A 15,633-nucleotide genomic window follows, 5' to 3' on the forward strand; every position below is an offset into this window, starting at 1 on the left:
CTGTCCTTTCGCGTCAGGTTCACAGAACCCAGAGCTCATCCATATCTGGCTCAGTGTAATGTTCTTGTTTGTGGCCTGGTCCAAGGCCGTCTGCTGAGGAGAAGAGGGGCCTTATTTGAGGAGAAACTTACTGTTACTGTGACTTTTTACAAGGGCTCAAATAAAATTTTAAAACTTCCACATGTTGTACACACTGTTAATTATTTGGGCCTTCTCCTTGGGGAGCAAGATAGGCTAGTTTTTACAGTCAACAGGCAAAAGGAAAGTTTCATCGGGCCTCTTAATGTACAGCTAACCCCTCTTGTTTGAAGCTGAGCCTAGCTCTGTTCTGCTGTGACACATTTTCCACAGAAGATCCAGGACTTGGGTGTCTAACCCATTGTTGACCATTAAGCACTTTTTCTGCAATCCTGGATAGAGATACTCAGCCTGCTACTTTTGACGGCACCATTCCTTGGGCATTTGTCTATGCCAGGGACCCTGAGCCAGAGGAAGTATCCAGGGAATGACTTCAGCTTACTGGCCCTGTTTTTCATGAGTGTGGCCCACCACCCAGTGCTAGTTTGGCTATGGATGGATGGGGGACCCTTTTTGTAGGCTGGATCTAGGGCCTCAGGTTTTTTTAATGGTCATTATCCCTTTTTCAAAAGCTGTGAGATTAGTGGGCTTGCTCAGAACTCATCCTTATCTTTTAGAGGAAGGGAATTGGCAATTATAAGGAATTCAGCTGGAGGAACTGGTTCAGAGAGGTCAAACCATTGGTCTGCCTTTCAAAGTCAGAGGTGGAGCTGTTATCTGACCCAGGAAATCTTACTCCATTTCCTGTGCTTTTTCTACTGCATCTTATCTCATTCTTGCAAATGCATGCACATATTACACATGTATGTCTCATCATCCAGATGGTTTTCCATCTACCTAGGGGAGGAAGCAGACAAAGGTGTGATACCATTTCAAGCAAGACAAGTAGAGACAGGCGATGTGTAGACACTTCAGAAAGGGGAGGTGGGAAAGGGCAGGTATTAGGGGTAAGTGAGGAGACTTTGGAAGGTAAATTTGGAGAAAACCAAGTAATATGATTTTCTTTATTATAAAAGTAATATGTGTTCGTGTCAAAGTGAATAGTACCAGAGGCCTGAAGAAGAAAATCTTTATATTCCCACCACCCATTTGGTGTTTATCTTTCTAGCCTTTTATTTTCTTTTAGGCAATACAATCAAATTGTCTGTATATGCCTAGGCTAGGGAAGGTCTTGATAGTAATCGGGCATTCAGTTTGAAGGCAGCCTCTGCTGGTTCCCGCACATGGAGTGCAGATGAATGATGTGGTTTGGGAAGGGACACCCAACATGTGTAAGCAGCCCATTTACCACCTACATTCGTCAGCAGAGTTCTCTTCTGGAGCTGGGGACACATAGCCAGTTTTGCCATACCACAAGCTTTGCTGCTGCAAAAGGTCATTTCAGGGGAGAAACTATATATAGCGGAGGACTAGCATCAGGACAGCTCCTTATTGTTTGGGCCATTTAGCATTGCCCTTCCGCTGATGCAGCAAGGGTCACCTCGGACTCCGTGCCTGATGGTGGGCACTGCGTTGTGTCTTCAGTGTCCCCTTCGTGTTCCCCAGCCAGTGCTCACCCACACAGGACCCACACAGGGTTCTGGCCTTTAAAGGGGCAGCTTTGGGAGAAAGGCAGCAAGAGAGTCAGACAGCCAGAGAGTTCTCTTCCAGCTCTGCCACTTGGCACCTGTCTGGCCTTATGCCCATGATTCCCAAGTTCCTCATCTGCATGATGGAGTTGGTCTAGAACAGGAATTTTTACTAACTAAGCCAGTGGTCCCCAACTTTTTTGGCTCCAGGGATTGATGCTTTTATGAGAATCTAATTCCTGATGATCTGAGATGGCGTTGAGGTGGTGATGCTAGCACCGGGGAGCGGCTGCAAATACAGATGAAGCTTTGCTCTCTCGCCCACCGCTCATCTCCTGCTATGCGACCTGGTTCCTAACAGGCCACAGACTGGTACTGGTCTGTAACCCGGGGGGTTGGGGATCCCTAATTTAAGCTACTAGGACCCCTTTAGATGCAACCATACAAGGTAGCTTGATATATACAACCGAATGGGTGCTGCACTGCTTGGCGCAAGGGAGACAGGGGCCTCAAGAGGTTCTGCTGAAATCTTGGGGTTCTGCAGAGCACACAATTTGAAAACCATTAGGCATGACAATCCTCGCAAGTTTCTTCCCGCTTTGGGATTCCTGGGTCTGGCCTTGTGATGGCCTCTGGCATAAATGATCCATTAGCATGGTTGCAAGCTTTGTGACCTCTTGGAGACTTTGATGGTCATCTTGGGTAGACCGGGAGTGTGGCGTAGGGAAAGATATCTTAGGGCAGAGTTTTTGAAGCAGAGGCAGTCGAATAGCACAGAGTTTGTGGATCCAGTTTGACTTGCACGCCTGCACTGCCATGGGCTGTTTCCTTTGGCCTGCCTTCCCGTCTGCCTTTTCCTTTAGTGCTAGTTTGTCCCAAAGAAGAGGTGAAAATGAGGATATAATGCATTTCAGGCAAGGAAAGCACATTGAATCCTGGGACTGAGTTACACATTTTGTGTGTGGAGTTCTTGTAGAGCACGGTGGTGCCTTTGGCAGAAATCGAAAAGCCAAAATCTGGGGCCAGGTTTTCTTCATTCAGCAAGTTTGTTTGTTGAGCCCCTGCTTTGTATTCCTGGAGGAGCGTAAGGGAGATCCCAGCTGTGTAAGGACCCCTAGATTGCAAGTAACAGAAACCAACTGAACCCAGCTTAAGCAAAATAGGTGATTTATTTATTATAGGGTTTCAAGGGACACTGGCTTTAAGCAGGGATTGGAAAAACCTTGTTAGAGTCTCTCTTTGGGTTTTGTCTCTGCAGCTTGGCTTCCTCCTTCCCACATGGTCCCAAGTGTTTCTGCTACAGTTCCAGCTACACTCGGAGGGACTCATCTCTTAGTCCAAAGTCCAGATTCCCAGGGGAGCAAATTCAATTGGCCTAACTTGCGTCACATCTCTACCCTTGGTCCACTTTGCCCCAATTAGGGGATGAGGTCACATGTAAAAAAGCATGCCTGGTGGGGGCACTCCATAACCCATGTGGATTTGGGGGCAGCTTCAGAAGAGAACTTGTGAGCTGCTCAGACAGCCCAAAGCTGCCTGGTCCTCCAACTCTAAATGAGGAGCTCTAGTCTCCGGGAGGAAACCAGGTGTATGTGGAGTACTTACTAGCCATACAGGGGAGACAAGAAAAAAAGTAACCATCAGCAGAGCCTGTTTGTTGCTGTGTACACAGCTCCTCCACTCGGGGCTGTCAGACAGAGGGGATGGGGCTGGTGTTGGCCGTAGTCCGTACAGAACAGAGGCCCCTCCAGGTTAGCTCTGGGGAAGAGGTTTTGTTGGTAGGTTTACGGTGAGGCAGTCCTGCCCCATGGGAGCCAGGGAGTCAGGAATGGAGGTGGCTCTGCCTTTGGGGGGCTGGTGGCCTCTCTGCTTTCATCTGAGCATCTGCTCTTGGCTCCCCTCTCTGTTGATCCAGTCTTTCCTTATTCATAGCCTTGTTCCATGGCTTAGCACACCGTTGCCGAGTTCTGGCAGCCAGTGGATTGGCTTTTCTGGGTCATGGGACCACTCAGGTACAGGCAGTTAGCTAGCGGGTGACCTGATCACGTGAGATGTGAGACTGTCCCTTTTAGAGCTTGGGGCAGTACAGGCATTGAGAAACAATCTCATATCTTCTACAGTCAGGGGATGCTTGTAGACACAGGAGAGCAGAGCCTTAAAGAATGGAATAGAGGAAGGGGACCAGCTTGAACTAAAGCAAGGGTGCAGGGAGGCCCAGGAAGATGTGTGCTTTGGGGAAGGGGCAATAAAGCCTTAAAGCCACCTTGAAAGCTGAGCTATGGCATAGGGATGTGGAGACGATAGAGAACCACTAGGAATGTGTGTGACTAGTGGGGTGCCGGGGACTTCAGAGGACACTTCTATATGAAAAGGATGGCTAGGGAAGGAACAGGACAGGACAGAAGACAGGAAGGCCAACTTGGAAGCCAGCAGAGCTCAGGCAGGAGGGAAAGGGTCTACGTCGATATGTCAGGAGTGGAAGTGTAAGGGGCACAGAAGCCCCTTTGAAGAAAGAGTCCACAGGATTGGGTGATAGGTTGGTCAAAGCAGAGGGAGGGCCAGAGATGTGGCAGGCAGGGGTAGGAGCATCGGGGAGGGCCTGGCAACACTGGGGACCTGGGGAAAGGAGGCTCTTTGAAGGAGAGAGATGTTAGCCTCTGAGCAGTGGGGCTTCTGGAGTGCCTGTTGTTCTGTTGGGAGAACTGCGTACATTCAAAGCAGAAAGGGAATGGATCCTGGGCCCACCAGCTCTGCTTCTCAGGAACTAGGACCCTGCCCAAGTCCCCTCAGCTTCCTCATCTTTAAAATGAGAATAATATCTGCCCGGTCCCTTCCTAGAGATGTGGGGAAGGGGGCAAAGGTTATGTACATGACGATGCTTTGCACACAGGAAAGGCCTATACAGATAAAGGCAGCCTTGTTACTGTTGCTGTGTGACAGCCTGCATGGTGATCCCTCTGTGGGGTCAGAGAGCCTTCCTTCCTGGACCTGCCACAACGTGACCTGATGCTGGCTCCCTGCAGCTAGCCCAGTCTCCCTGGTGGATGACATTGCTGCTGATTCCATGTTGCCTGGGGTTATACTAGAACAGCACCTATCTGGAATTTGAATCTGGAGGCGCTTTAATGACTGATTAGGGCTAGGAGATTAGTTCACTCCTAAACTGACTTCCAGCATTCCCTTGATGGGTACTGTGTATGGGGAGAGCCCAGTGGGCAGGACTGAGGCTGAGCTCTCTCTCTAAGAGAAAGAAAAGACCAGTTGTGGAAGCGAGCAGCTGGGTAAGCTTAATACGTGTACCTTTCAGAATGGAACTAGAAGGTGATTTCTCTTCCACATGGGCTTCCTTGGCCTGTTCCGCATGAGAAAACCATGGAGCACTTGTTCCACAGTTCCTAAGAAAAAGGGAAATTATGAAACCTATATCCAGTTCTGCCCCTGGCTTAGAAGAGGACCCAAATGGGGACAGTAGATGGTGGCAGTGATGGGAATACTGGCGAAATTCTGGGACTCGTGAAGTTGCATGGGTGTAGGGACAGAGAGGGCTTGAGGAGGGGACCTGAGGTGGGCCAGCGGGGTCAACCTGTGGTCTTCCTTCTCAGTCTGTCCTGACCTTTCTCTATCCTGGCAGCCTGGTTCTTTCCGCCCGTCCCTTCCTCAGGATGTGGCCAAGTTTCCCCCTGCTGCCCACATCCTGCTCTTCATGGCTTCCCTGCGGCTCACCTGCACCTTCCTCTCCCCTGGAAGGCCAGCTTTCTCTGCCCGCAATGTCTTTGGTTTAGGTCTTTCCCCTGTGCTGCTTCTTCCTCCCCCTCCAGCCCCTTTGGCCTCTGTTGGAGACGCCTGACTCCCCCTACCCCCACCACCCGCCCCCCATGCCAAGCAAGACTTTGTATTCTCCTGCCAGCTTGTTTCTCCAAATTTGGGCCTCTTGGAGTATTCTTCTAAAACACAACAGCTGTCCATTTAACTGGCCTGCCCAACTGTTCTTGTCCTCAGCCACAGAGGTCATGTCATTTGTGACAATGAATAGGAAATGAGAATGAGAGGGTTGCCAGGTGCCTCTGGGCTGCCCATCCAGCTGCCTGCATTCCTACTGAGAAATAATAATAGTAATAAAAATCACAAAGCTAACACTTATACTTTCTGTATTCACTTAGCATTTTCTAGTTGCTGTGCTAAACATTTTACATGCATTAACTCATTTATTCTTCATAATAACCCAGTGAAGCAAGCTGTATTATGCTCTCACAGTTTAGGAAAACTGAGGCTCAGAGAAGTTATGTAATTTATCTGACATCGCTGGCGAGTAAGTGACAGAGCCAGAGTTTAACTCACGAAGGTCTGACCCGCATGTCCATCTCCTAACTGTGGCGATGGATCTGCCTCCACTGGAGGAGGAGAGAGTAGCGGCAGGCCAGGTATCCCACAGCCCACTTCAACTTCAACTTCTTGTTTCCTCTAGTTGCCTATTGCGATTAGTAATGAGTCCAGATAAGGAACTCTTGTGTGGTGTTGTTGTTCATAGAGCTGAGCTTTGTTTCTCTTTTCTCCACATCCCTTTGGATCCTAGAAATCATGGTATTTTTTCTTTGCTGGGGACTCCCTCATGCCATTGTCCCATTTTATAGCTGGGAAAATGATCTCTTCGTCTTAAAAACTTAATTGGACGTTATCCTGACAAAGGAGTTTCAAAACTAGAAATAATAAATAGCCTACTCTCTTGACTCTCTGACTGTCTTCCCACTTAGATCATGTTGCCATTCTATTCTGATAGGAATATCAGAGGTCACACCTCTTCTGCACATTCTGTGTTGGCTGGAAACAGTGCTACTCTCAGTGGTGGGCCCTTAGTGTCCTATTCTTGTCTGTGAGTAGTGATTGTCAATAGTGGGTGGGGGTGGGAGAGGATATAAAAGTCTCTGGGAATTGGGGATTTATGAAGTTTGAAAAAGCATATTCAGTATCATAATCACATTTTAGGTTTGGACAAATATATTGTTTTTGAAATGTAAACTTATTGAAAGTGAAGTTTGACAGAAATCTTGCCTGATGTTACAGTAATTCTCAAATGGAGCATGGCACAGTTTTGCGTGGGGGTGTGTATGTGAAATCTGTGTTTATTGAAATGGGGTTTGTGCTTTAAAAGGCTGAGAAACACAGTCTTCCAGCAGGAGACTGTAGTGTCCTGTCATTCTGTGTCCTGTAGCCCCTCAGGTATTGACCGAAGGCCTCTGAGGATGCTGTGCACTGTATGGAGGCATCCTGCCTGCCTCGTCTCAGTTGAACCTAATCCTCTTGGGGCTCCGGGTGGTCTACGCGATGGTTGTGTCACTCACTTCCTACTGTATGCCGGATGAAGGCGATATTTAGTGTAGAGGCCCAGTCCTGGAGCATTCAAAGTTAATCTGAATCATATACCTCCATAAAGCTCAGACGTGCATTGAGTTTCTACATGCCAGGCCCCAGCTGAGCAAAACTGATATGGTCCTGCCTCATGTTACCCACAGAACAGTGGGAAACAGATTATGCTCAAATAATCAAAATGTAACGTATACTACGAAGGAGAGAAGAAGGTATTGGGAGAGAACTATGGGATAGGGAGAATGAATTATTTTGAGGTGGAGGATCAAGAAGACTTCCCTGAAAAAGATACCCGAGCAGACACCTGGAGTGTAAGACTGAGGTAGCCATGTTCATCTCATGTGGCCCCACCCCTGGCTAGGGCTGCTCGCTGGCCCTTAGGACACCTTTAGGCAAATTAGGAAAGGATGCCTGCTCTGGGCAGAGGCAGCCCTGCCAGGGCCCATTGCTGACGAGTAAACAACTAGGTTTCACCCTCCACTGGCCCCTGGCCCTGTTGGTCAGGTGCTGGACACAACCCTGAGGGTAGGGGGAGCTCACTCAAGCTGGAAGGGAGGAACTGCATGAGCGAAGGCCTTTGGACCACAAAGAGCCTGATGCCTTCCGAGAAGGAAAAGAAACCATTGGAAGAAGCAAGTGGCCACTTCAGCTTTTCTCTCTCTGGTGTGGGGGTATTTTCCCTTTCAAGGAGAAAGGAGAGGGAGGCCGAGTCGGGAGCACTGTCTAGAGCTACTAGGCTGGCCAGCAAGCCCTCGGAGTCTGCCTTCCATGGAAATATAGTTGGTGAACCTCTGCTCTGACCTTCTTGCCATAGCAGTGTTCCTTCCACAGTGTCCTAGGATAAGAGAAGGACCATTAGGAGGGAGGTGTAGGGAAGCTGGGCCAGAGACTGAGGCCCAGGGCCTGCCAGCTTCCGTTCAGCCTCCCAGCACAAGTGCTCACTTTGTGCTGAGTTCTGCGTTAATCTTGTTAATTTGATATATTGTGGACCTTTAACCTTTGTCTTCTTACCTGGAACACACAACCTTTCATCCCACAGGTAGGGATAAAGGCCTCCCATGTAAATGATGGCTGGTGAAGGAAGAAGACTGTTGGGTGGAGAGCTCTGCTCACCTTGGGCAAGGTAGCAGGGCGTGCTTGAGGACATGGCACTTGAGTTCAGTTCTCGGTGCTTGGATGCACATGCACCATTAATTTATGGAGTAGGCTAAACTCTAAGCTCCTGGTGGAAGGGATTGTATTTTACCGACCAGTGAATCTGCAGTTCTTAGCATGATGCCTGGCTCATTGGAGGTGCTCGGTATGATTTGGAGATTGAATAGTCTCTTCCAGCATCTCTTCAGGAAGGCTGTCCAGGTTCTAATCTGTTGCCCAAGACCTGCCTTTGTGCCTCAGCTGCCTAGTGAAAGAGCAACTAGGGGATGTTTGAGGAACTTGAAATCATGTCTTGAGGAACTAGGACTGCTTAGCAAGAAAACAAAGGTATAGGGAGATCAGGAAGGTAATCTTTAGATCCTCAAAGAACAATCGTTGTGTTATTATTACCATTTATTGAGCCCTTCCTATGTGCCAGGCACTGTGCTAGAGGCTTCACATACCTGATTTCATTTAATCCTCACAAGTATCCAAAGAGGAGGATATTGTCATCTCTACTTAATTAGGGAGGGAACTGAGGCTTAGATTAGATGATCCACCCAGGATCACCCACCTGGGACAGGTCTCTGACTCCTAAGCTTATAATTGCTAAGAGATTTTAACCTCCACACAGAGCTGCCTAGAGATTTTGTCATGTGTTTTCAGAAGACAGAGCTGGCATGCATGGGTAGGAGTTCCAGGAAGGTAGTTTTCTGTTCCTCATGAGGGCAGTTTCTCTTTTTGAAGGAGAGCAGTCTGAAATTAGAAGGGGCTGCCCTTTGAGAGCCCAGCTCCACTGCAGGACCTCCTAGCTCCAGTGGGATCTGGGTCTGCAAAAGGTAAAGCTCTCCTGTGCTAGCCTGGTGAGGGCTTTTTCTGAATAGAGCTGTGCAGGCCACTCTTGCACAAGCATGAGCAGCAGTATGCAGACCTGCATCATCCCAACCTGGATTGTAACAGGACATTAGAGTTGGAAAAGCCTGAACCATGATGTTGTCTAGCTGCCCACCTAGTGTGGAGTAGCTCTACTCAGCACTCTGGGTTAGGTCAGCCAGGCTTACCTTGAACAGGGCTAGCTTTTGATGGTTCTAATTAAGGAGAGAGTCCTTTTTGCTTTGTCCTTGCCCTCTACAGAGCATGTTCCTGTGTGCCGCCTTGTTGACCTTCGCCGTGGCCTGGCGAGGGGGGTGGAGTCTACACTTAGCTGCTTCCCTTTGATGAACTTTTTCTGTTCCTGCTTCTGGGATTCGAGTCTAGGGTGATCACTGGTGACCTTACAGCATGGCGAGGGTAGAGAGGGTGTGAGCCTTGCCCAGGTTCATCTCAAGTATGTGGCCAGGCAAGAAACATCACCCAGGAGACACTCAATCTTGTCTTTTGCTGCTCAGGTGTCTTCTGCCTCCTTTCTGGCCTCTGACATGTTTAGTGGGCAAGATTCTAAAAGTCCTTTATGAATAAGGTCAAAGCTTTTGGCTTTCTTACTCTTTAGCATATACCTGGCTGGTGGGGTGATGGTGGGGGTGGACATGTAAGAGACACGTGGTATCAAGAACAGGACAGAGTAGCTGGGAGGAAGGATCTGGAGGGGGTCCAGGGTGTGATGGCTGAGCGCCTTGGAGAAGGGCCATTGTTTCTTGGGGCCGAACTCACCCTGGTGGCTCCCTCTTGTTTCTCCTTTAGAGGCCTTTCACTTCCTGCTGCCTCTCTTTTTCTGCTTTTCTCCTTTTTCTCTTCTTGTGAGGCCTCCATGAGCTGTTCTGACCTCTAGCTCTTTAGCATCTTTTCTGCCCACCTGGAGATTCCCGGATGTTAAGACTTAACATCCTTGACACATCATATGTCTTTATAACATCTTCTCCTTTAGGGCTCCACAGCCTCGATGCTGCTTCAGAGCAACTCCCATCTGCATGTGGGGTCTTTAACATGAGGACCTCAACCAGGCGCTCTGGATGCCCTCCCGCTAGCTTGCCCAGGACATTTAATTGGCTCTCGCAGGAGGTGACATCTTACTCCACAGGGACATTTCATGACAGCACCTTAATCCTGAAGGACAGGTCCAGTGGTAGGAATTTTATGTATTGTGACAGGCCAAAAAAAAAAAGAGGACATTTGGGGGCCATAGAAGGAAACGAGCATTTGTGGAGTACCTCTCAGGTGCCAGGAACATAATATAGTTTCTTCTTACAGAGGCCCTGTGAGGTGGCACCATTATCTCTGTTTTACAGATCCGAGAACCCAAGCTTGCTCCGTGTCACAAGGCCAGTTAACGGGTGCGATCAGAATGTGGATCTTTTTCAGCTTGGCTTCAGAGCACAGGCTCCTTGCCCTGGTCTCTGCGGCCTGTCTACAGGCCCTCTGTCTTCCTCACTGTTTCCTCACTAGCACCAAGCCTAGCAGCTGGCGTGAACATGTGGCAGCTATTATGGAAGGTGGAATAGAGCTGTCATGCAGGTACCAGGGTAGGGCTGGGTGGTTGGGCAAATGATTCAGGCACTTAGGGCCTGGGGGAGGCAGTGGCTATCCTCTGTCCTTGCACCTAGTGGTTGCGTGTGATTTGGTGGGCACCAAAGTTGAGAGATCGAGAAGTAGAATGAAGGAGAGGTAGTACCGTGTGTAGCAGACCCAGAGTTGTGCTGGGGCTGTTGCTGTCTGTGGGCTCCAAGGCTGATGAAGATACAACTTCCCTGGCTCCTCTATGGGAGGTGGTGTCGGTGCGGTGGCCTCCTGGGCCAATTCCTTCCCCATTTCCTTTGTTCTCCCCTTCCACCCCATAACAGCCAGCAGGCTCAGGGTGAAGACACTCATGCGGGGCTAGAATAAACATCTGTGCATTTGGTTTTGCATCCCTTAATTTTTTCTTACCAGGAGGACTCAGACTTTTAAGCCTTTGGGGACCAGATTTATCTTTCTGGTCCTTTCCATTGACTCGGATGTTGCCTTTTCCTGCTGTTACTACAGTGCTCTCCCACCCCTGTTTGGCCTCCTTACAAGTTCTTCACGGAGTGTGTGCCCTGACTTGTGCACCACCTTCACCCCACCTCCTCTCCTAACACTTCTAGATCTTACTTGGGGGGCAGGAGTCAGGATCCATCCTTTCCTGGTTGTCACTGAGAAAGGTATTCGAGGACAATGAAGACTTAGGTCCCACTGGCGCTCGGCTCATCCTGTGAAGGCAAGTGTGTTCATTCACATAAAGCTACACTGCTGTATAAAGGGGCGTAACGATCCAATGGCTTCAAGAATTAGTTTATTTTTCTGTCTCATGTAATGGCCCTGATGTCCCCAGTGTGCACAGATCAAGCAAGAGGAGCAGCTCTGCTGCTCGCAGTTGTTCTGGGATCCAGTTTCTTTGGAGCTGTTGCTCCATCACAGGACATTGCTGTCCACGTGGTCGAAGCCGGGGTGCTGTCATGCTTGAGTTCTGACCAGTGGATGGGATAAGAGGAGGTGGAGGAGGCATTCCTTTGTCCTTAGGCCCAGGTCTCCTACGGCTCGTGTCCCTACAACTCACATTCCATCAGCAAGAATGTAATCATGTAGCCAACCCGAGTGCAAGGAAACCTGGGAAATACAGTCCTGTTGGGCTGCCACTTGCCAGGAAGGAAGGGGGAATGGATTTGGATAGACAACTAACAATCTTAGCACAAAAGATGGGGAGAGGATTTTCATTTGTGTGTGCTAAGAGGCAGAGAATGTTTCCCTGCCAGTAACATGCCCACTTTCTTTGATCACTTGCATGCATACCTCCTTCTTGGCAAATATCTGTGTGCCAGACTCAGTGCCGCACAAACTCAGGTAGTCTAGAGAGGGCAAGCGTGGATTCCGCACAGTCTAGGGCCAATGTAGAGATTCTCTCGTTCTTGCGTGCGAGGCACTGCAAATACAGAGCTAAAAACCCACCGATGCCCTCGACGTGCTCGCAGTTGTGTGGACCAGAAGGTGGAAGTGAAGTGCTGGGTATAGGGCTGGCTTGGAATTAGGAGGGTTTCACAGAAGAAGTGATGTTCAAGCTGGGGACAGAAGGGTTCAGTTTCAACAGGTGAAGGAGGGAAACCAACAGCAAAGGCATGGAGACTTGGAAGTCCATGGTGGGTTGGTGGCTTGGGCGAGGTCATAGTGGGAAGGAGTGAGAGATGTCTGCATGGCCCACTCCTTGCTCCGTTCCGGCCTCTGCATGTGTCTCCTTACACCTGCCTTCCCTGGCCACCCTCGCTAAAATTGTGCTCATCATTTTATTTTTCAGCTTTATTTTTAGCATAACACGTAACTTGGCACATCTGTATTGACTGTGCATTGTTTCTCTCTCCCACTAGAGTACAGGCTCCATGAGAACAAGGACTTTGTTTTATACAGAACCTGCAAACAGCAGCTGCTCAAATATTTGTTGAATGAATAAATGAATGCATAGAAACGTGTGTTGAGGATCATATTTTTGGAAACCCTTGATTTCCATGCTGAGGCGTTTGGCTTTTATTTTATAGCAGGGGGGAGCCATGGAAAGTTTTTGATCAGGGAAGCAACATATCAGTTAAGAAGGTTATTGTCAGTAGCAGGACAGCGGGTTGGAGCAGGGAGTGAGCGCCCCTTCCCTGGCCACAGCCAGCTCCAAAGCAGTGTACCCTTCGGCCTGATGCCCTGTTCTGTATGCAGTCTTGAAACCTGTTCCTGGGCACAGTCATTTTGTTTGGGGCCAAGCAGATGATTCAGTCTCTGGCTAGTCTTAGACTCTGGCAGTGGGGTGGATGTGAGCTGACCTCTGCCTTTCTTTTTAGGGGCCAAAGAGGGTCTGACAGACAGTCTTGGGCACTGCTGGTGGAAGTGAAAATTGATACAGTCTTTCTGGAAAGCCGTTTGGCGAAAGAACCTTAAAAATATCCCTTTGCCCTAGAAATTCCACAAGCAGGACTGTATCATAGGGAAATGTCACAGGTGTGTAAAGATGTATATACAAAGAGTTTCATTCCACATTGAAAAATTAGAAATGATATAAATGTGTGACTCAAGTACCTTTCAAATCCATCTCCACTGAAACTCTGCCTGCCATGTAATAGACCCTTAATAAAATCTGAGTCCTGTGCTAACACAACAGTATCCTAATTGGTCTTCCTGCCTCCAGGTGAGGCCCCTTAAATCCACTCTACACACGGTTCCAGAGTGAGCTATCAAAAATGCATGTTCCTCTGCTTCAACTCTTCAGAGTTCTCCCGTCGCTCAGTGTCCACACCATTTCACTGGCCTAAGAGCCCTTCATGTCCTGTCCCCGCCTCCTCTTTGGCTCCATTTCTGACCACCTTTTGCCTTGCAGGCTACACTGCAGCAGCGCTGCTTATGGCTCCCCCAAGCCTGCTCACCCCTGAGCCCTTGTTCTCATTGTTTCCTCTGTCCAGCTAAGCCCTCCCTGCTTATCCCTTAGACTCTGAGCAGACTTCAGGACTTTCTGCAGGCCAGGTGAGACCCCATCTCTGGTGTTTCCATGATTCTGTGTATGTCACAGTCCTTACATTTGTACATTCGTTTCTGTTACCTTCTTATGTGTCTGTCTCCCTTACCAGCTCTGACCTTGCGAACCTATCTTATTGACTTTGTGTCCTTGTTCCCCAGCACAGGGCCTAGTGCATAGGAGAAGTTCAAAACATGTTTCTTAGGTGAATGAATGGATGAATGGAGAGCAATGCAAGCTTTTTGTGATGAAGAAATGCATCCTGTACAGTGCCCAGCACTGACTGGCTCCTGATTCAAGATTAATTACTGTTTATCTTAAATTCAGACTTATCTCTAGGCGTGAGACCAGGGCTTCTGCAGTTTTATGGAGCTTCCACAGGTGAATCTGATGAACAGCAAGAGTTGTGAATCACTGGTCTAACAGTTGGCATCAGATTAAAATAAAAACAGGATCACTAATGGTGACAGTTTGGATTATACACACCACATGTCTCAGCAGTACATGTGTGTACTGAGAAGAACAGAAAGAAAAATCCCTCAACAGATTATATTGCTGGCTATTTTGGAGTGATAGGATTTGGGTGACTTAACATTTTTTCTTTTTATGTTTCTATTATATACTTTTTCTCCATTTAGCATATGTCAACTTTTAAACAACATGAAAAATGACAAGAAGGGCAGCTGGACAAGGGAGTCCTGATTATGCTTGGCACATTGTGTCCTGGAGCCAGCGCCTGGGCTGCATGCAGCCTTCAGCCAGCTCCTGGGGCTGATTCCAGCATTGGGTCTAGAACTTGACCCTTTGGCTCTCTCTGAACTTCAATGACTGTGGACCTTGCAAACTGTCATAGATGATTCCTAGGCCCGGAGTAGGGTGCTTTGTGTTTTCCAGGTCTTTGAGGAATTCGATGGTATTTTATTAAAAATATGCCACCACAAGATAGTCTCCACATGCGTCCAGAACAGAAAAGCTGAGGCAGGTGGGGTGGGGGTTGGGGCCACCGACCTGGAGGCCAAGGCCAGCAGGGGCATTGTGATATTGGAGGCTGGCTAGCTAGCCAGCTGGCTACATGAGGCAGGGAGGGGCAGCCAAGTGGGGCACTGAGGGTGTAGAAAGGTGTAGACAGTTGGGGAGCAGGTGGTAGGTGACTGACCGTCTTGGTGAAAGCAGCCAGCCAGAGAGAGCGTCTGAACCAAGGTGCTCTTGGTTTGTGATCTCCTGGCTCTGGAGCTAACCAAACGAAGTAGCTAGAGTTGTCCACTCCTGGGCAAGGGGGTGGGGAGGGGAGATATGTGCTTGCATATTTGTGTGTAATGCCGTCTTCCTCCCAAAAGCCTTTGTGTCTGAAAACCGCAAATGTCCCCCATCAACATGCTGAGCTTTCTCTCCTTTAAAGCCCTGTTGGTCCTTATTCATGCCTCTTATTGCCTTCATCACTTTCTGATTTTGTGTTCTTGTTTCTGGACATGTCTTGGGCCCTTCTGAAGCAGAACTGGATCCCGTGCATCTTTTCGGTCCAGATGGGCGGGCCATAGTTAGGTCCAGGGAAGGCAGCACAGTGCTTTGCATCCAGTTTCCTAGCTGGAAAGGTCAAGGCCAGTGCAAGAGAGGGGAGAGCTCTGCTCCTGGCCTTGTGGCTGGCTCCTGTCTATGCTTCCCTTGGTTGCCACAGCGACGAGATGCTCACTCACAAGCAAATAGCATCCTGGCACAGAGCTGCCAGCCTCAGCAGTTCTTGACCTCCAGCTGAGTTGAAACTGAGAGGATGCCTTTTCCAGCAGCCGGGACCAGAGCCCATAGGGCTCCTTTCCTGTCCCTTTGGTGGTTGTGCTGAAAACAGATACCTCTTGCTACCCTAAGTTTACTACCTCCTCCTCTCCCCCATCCTGCTGCCAGAGCCTGTCTGCTTGGATCTATGGTCGGGAGGAGGCTTTGGGCAAAACAGGTGATCCCCTCCTAGCACACAGCTACCAGCTGCATCCTGTCTGCAAGGGAGCCTCTGTGGGCCTTCCTTTTTCCTGGGTTTTAGCACTTTGGGAGCCTTGC

At 49.0% G+C, this 15,633-nt stretch overlaps 1 protein-coding gene across 2 annotated transcripts in view; it reads left to right on the forward strand.

Moving 5' to 3' along the window:
• The window catches only part of UBTD1 (ubiquitin domain containing 1), a 48,476-nt gene that overhangs the window by 12,174 nt on the left and 20,669 nt on the right, over window positions 1–15,633 (forward strand). The window lies entirely within an intron of this gene.

Source organism: Rousettus aegyptiacus, unplaced genomic scaffold (genome assembly GCF_014176215.1).
Source record: "Rousettus aegyptiacus isolate mRouAeg1 unplaced genomic scaffold, mRouAeg1.p scaffold_m13_p_6, whole genome shotgun sequence".
In the NCBI taxonomy this organism is placed as follows: Eukaryota; Metazoa; Chordata; class Mammalia; order Chiroptera; family Pteropodidae; genus Rousettus; species Rousettus aegyptiacus.